The sequence below is a fragment of the Etheostoma spectabile genome, chromosome 18, assembly GCF_008692095.1.
Source record: "Etheostoma spectabile isolate EspeVRDwgs_2016 chromosome 18, UIUC_Espe_1.0, whole genome shotgun sequence".
Lineage (NCBI taxonomy): Eukaryota > Metazoa > Chordata > Actinopteri > Perciformes > Percidae > Etheostoma > Etheostoma spectabile.
This window is the reverse complement of record NC_045750.1, coordinates 18,063,095-18,067,755: the sequence shown is the minus strand read 5'-3', so window position 1 is coordinate 18,067,755 and position 4,661 is coordinate 18,063,095. Positions and strand designations below refer to the sequence as shown.

At 42.9% G+C, this 4,661-nt stretch overlaps 2 long non-coding RNA genes across 2 annotated transcripts in view; one reads left to right on the top strand and one right to left on the bottom strand.

Moving 5' to 3' along the window:
• The window catches only part of LOC116705978 (uncharacterized), a 14,482-nt gene that overhangs the window by 2,383 nt on the left and 7,438 nt on the right, over nt 1–4,661 (top strand). The window contains exon 2 of the long non-coding RNA XR_004336103.1: nt 2,414–2,419. This is a non-coding gene — a long non-coding RNA (uncharacterized LOC116705978). The remainder of the gene's footprint in view (nt 1–2,413; nt 2,420–4,661) is intronic.
• Nucleotides 1,016–4,661, bottom strand: part of LOC116705979 (uncharacterized) — a 24,119-nt gene continuing 20,473 nt past the window's right edge. The window contains exon 3 of the long non-coding RNA XR_004336104.1: nt 1,016–1,037. This is a non-coding gene — a long non-coding RNA (uncharacterized LOC116705979). The remainder of the gene's footprint in view (nt 1,038–4,661) is intronic.

Genomic DNA, 4,661 nt, shown 5'->3' with positions numbered 1-4,661 from the left:
CCGGTTGGGGTTAGAATGAAGAGTGGCAATAACAGTCTCACAAAAAATAGTTGTTTGTAGTAGTTCTTTGTAGCATAGCAGGGCACTGTGCAGCAGTACAAGGCACAGCAGGACGTAGCAGGGCACCGCAGAGCGTAGCAGTCTGAACGGAATAACCTTCTAGCTTTTTCGCTCAGTTGCCAATTGGGCTTGCCGCGGTAGTCATGTTACAAGGAAAACATCAGAAAATTGACTTTGAGCCGACCTACTTGTAAGACACCAAAATAGATTAGATAGGAGCTTCTTGTCTGAACAGCCTAATTGGTTAACATCTTATCTATACACAGTCCATCAGTGTTTTGGTTTGTTTTGTAAAAAACAAAACACCATTGTGTGGTTTACATTTCGTACTACTTTGTAATCTGCAGGTACCTTTATCATTTCAAGTGTTAATTGTGAAGAGAAATGTAATATATAGTAGTCGTCAGTACAGATACCGAAGTCGATACCACGGTGTGTAAGAAGAGAAAAACAAGACGGCAAGCATGTGTCTGTTTCTCTCAGTTGTCGTTTTTTCACATAGAACCGGGCTGGTTAAAGTTAACTGACGTTTTAGCCGTTCTGCTAAAACAAACGCTACGGTTAGCTAATGTTAGCTATCGGCGCTAAACTTAGGCTGTGACAGACCACAGGAGAAACATTTTTACTTTCTCGTTGTAAAAGCCGTTGCTGTAGATGTAATGTTACGGTAACGTCTTTTACATTCAAGCCATCACCAAAGGAATTGATACAAAGACTATCAGCTCCACGCAACTCTCTCTGTATTTCTCAGTACGGCTATGTTTAGAAAATGGGGTCGTCCGGCGACTTTTGTGCGCAGAAACCAACACAATCTCACTCCCCTCGCATAAAATATGGATGCATGGTCAGGTGCCTTTGGCGTTGTTATTGATACTCAATGTCTCCTTTAGCATCATATATGAATGAACTTTATCTAATGGCGTTGGGTTGGGACCATTGTCCTCACAACGGGACATTTGGGTTTAGGAAAAGTACAACTGGACAGTTGGGTTTAGGAAAGGATTGAGGGTGGGGTTTTAAAATGAACGTTTGTGAGACACACGGGACACAAATCCTTGGTCTCCCGGGTGAAAGCCCTGTGTCGTCTGTCTTAAAGCTATGTCATCTTCACGAGCCGCAGAGCTGCTGTTCTGACCAGTACGTTTCATACACACCCTATGGGGTGCTTCTTGTGTCGTATCTGACACTGAGAAACGCTGACTAAGCGTCAACAGAAACTATGCACAATAGCTTTTACTCTGGTAATTGAACTTTTTTCTGACCTCCTGGGATCTCTTAAAATCTTCTTAAGGACCCTGAACCCCACTTGACAATGCTCAGTCTGACTAACTAAGTTTTACTTGTCTTTCGGCACACTGGGTCTCTGTCTAACTAACATCAAACCATCTCTTTGTCCAAATATCAGGGGCCAGGTTTGTGAGCTGAGAATAGGGTGAAATCTCATGAACTGAACTCTGCTTCTGCTAGGCCCTCAGGGCTCCTCCCATTACAGTTCAGACAGCTTAAGATCTGGAATGCCGGCCAGACCATCAGAACCCTCCTCACCACAATGGAAGTGTTTTACTCTGGAAACATCCAGCAGCTTAATAGGCCTTGAATAATGATTCTCATGGTTCATCTAATGGCTGCTCTTGCCAGGAGGTCCTTTTGTGCCCCATCACAATAACGTCCTGACTCGTTTAAGGGCAAATCTCCAGCTGTGACCAAAAAAAGAGTGACCCATTTGTAATTGCAGCTGAATTATTTAAAGTAAACAGCGGAAAAACAAACAGCCCCCAGAGTGCCAGATTCAGTGTCATTATCACTTCATCATTTAATATCCCAACCCCCTTTTGATTTTGTTTAAAATAATCAAGGCATTCAGCATTACTGTGACTGAGTCTACAAACGTGTCCTTAGACGTGCAAACAAAAAATGTTAAGGCAAGACAAAATGTCTTGCTGGTGTCATCTAGAGGCAACAAAGTTCAGTACACTCCACAACATGACAGACCAAACAACGTTATGTTCACCTTTCTTAGGCTGGATCTAATTGGTATGGCTCTGTCTGGTGAATCCAATCCTATCTGTAAATGTGGTATGTATTTAGATCCCAGTTTTTAATTCCCTATTTTTTTATTTAAAAGGATTGTCTTCAACTCCATCTCCCTGGTTAGCACTGGCTAAATCATGGGGCCTGCAGACTATAGACCGCCCACTCCCAAGCTGCAAAGTTAAGAACAGCAGAAGACAGCCATGTAAAGAAATCCTGGAGTCAAGCCACCGCTGCTACAAAGAGTGGCCCTTAAGTCACCAACACATGATACGCGGCAAAACTGCTTTGTCGGCCATTCCATTGATTTCATGTGGGGAAGGCGGTGGTGCCCAGCTATGCGCACTGCTTGGATTAGCCGCTTTCCGCTGCACTCAAAATTCAAATGATTTCATCTTTGACCTAGTTGCCGTTGACCTTTCAAAAGCACACCCAATGAGATCAGCTGTTGTTACCTAGCATCGGGAAATAGTTTCCTTGCCACCCTCGATGATGAATACCTGCCCTGCGCTTAGCTCTCTGCGCTTAGCTCTGCGTCCTACCTAGCGGTGCGCAGAGAGAAAACTGCTCATTATGTGTAGGCAGCTTTACGCTTAAAGCACTTTGTAAATGTGTTTTGAAAAGTGCTATAAAAATAAAGTTTTTTCACACTGTATCACCATTGAACATGTCACTGTGTAACGTACTACATTGCACCAAATTCGACATCCTTGGGTCCCCAGGAATACACACGGCAAGCGTAAAGTAGATTGCACGAATGGTTCTTCAGATATGAGAAGGACACACAGACCACTTTATAGTTAAATGTGCATTTTCCCTTGAGGAATTTTGCCTTAACTGAGAGAAACAAGACGAGAGTTGGACCTAGCTGACATAGAGGAGCTGATGTATTGATCTGATATTTTCAGTCTTCCTGAGATATTAAGGGTGGAAGCACAGAAGCCCAGCACAGTGAGCTGCAGTTTAGAGACATGTAGTTCAACAGACAGAAACAAAATATGCCTTGTTGAAGGTGTATTTTGATGCCTTGTTACGTGCCAGTTACTGACTGGCATGTCTAGTCACACCTCTTCATGGTAACAAGGTTAATAAAGTCTGTTCAAAACAGCGCTAGAGCAGTGGGAGGGACGAGCTTCCCCCCGTATTTGTATTTACACATTAAAACCTGCAACGTAAGCCCAATGCCGTCACTATTTCTTGTCAAATGTTTACTTGATTTAAAAACATGGCATCCTTCCACAAATGCGCCACTGTCTGTGCTGTATGTCCCACAGAAAATCAGCTTACACCACCACAGAGGGAGCATGTGCGAAATTACAGATTGCAGATTGAAATGATTGATAATTCTCCAAATGATACTTTTTTAGTGTCTGTCCCCACAACTTTAAAGGGCTGTTTGAGGGTTAAGACTTGGTTTTAGGGTTAGAATTAGGTTACGGTTAGGGTAAGGGTTAAGGTCAGGAATTTAGTTAGTTAAGTAAGAGGCTAGGGAATGCATTATGTCAATGGTGGGTCCCCACAAAGATAGTGAGATGTACTGTCTGTGTGTGTGTGTGTGTGAGTGTGTGTGAGAGTTAATTCATTTAAGGTCAATAAAGAAACAACAGTATATTAATTTAAAATAGTTAAGCGTTAAGTGTAAGAAAGAAAAACACATGGAGAACATGAAGTACGTGTCTCTCTCTTTATCTCTCTCTTTCTCTGCGTGCCTGTCTGTCTCTCTCTCAATAATAATAATTTGACAATAATCAAAAAACACAAAAACAAGAAAATTGTAGAAAAAAACTCTGTGTGTGTGTGTATGCGTGTCTGTGGTGCGTGTGCGTGTGTGCATGTGTGTGCATGTGTATGTCCGGGGTCGGGAGAGGGGGGGTACAGATAATGAGCTTGTGCGCAGGCAGCTGTTACCATTGTTCGCATTGTCAGAAAGCCTACATTAACGTCATTATTGCAGGAGCCAAATATTTGCCAAATAGTTGCATTGACTTTGTTGTTTAGTGTTGGACAGCTGAGCTGCAGCGTGTCCTCCAGAGCAGCGTGTGTACCCCCCTCACACCCCCACTTTTTTCTTCAGCTCCCCCTTTAATGTCTTTGACACCAATAAGCACACATCAGCAGCATGTTTAGCAGCCTGGGTGGTCTGGGATCATGTCATACTAAATGATACAGAGAAGAGGAAGTGGTTTCGCATATTTTAACCATTTTACTTAAAGTCATGTGAACTTTAATGTCACTTGTGACCATTTTCCCAAACAAGCCATTAGTTTTCCCCTTCCTCCAGACTGGAGATCAGTTCAGCATGAACTTGAGAAGACTTGATATTGTATGTAACTAATCACAGTGAATAGGTTTATGACAAACTTCCCATACTGTTGCATGGTAAATGCAGGAGGAGTTCTTTGGTGGTGCGTTCAAATACGTTTCAGCATTAAAGAGTGATTTCAAAATCGTGGCTTTATGTTACAGCCGACTTACTTACTTACTTACGCGTACTACCCCTCCTAGGGCATAGGCTGCCGACAAGGGTTCTCCAGGCACTCCGGTCCTGTGCGATTTTCTCTAGTTGTCCC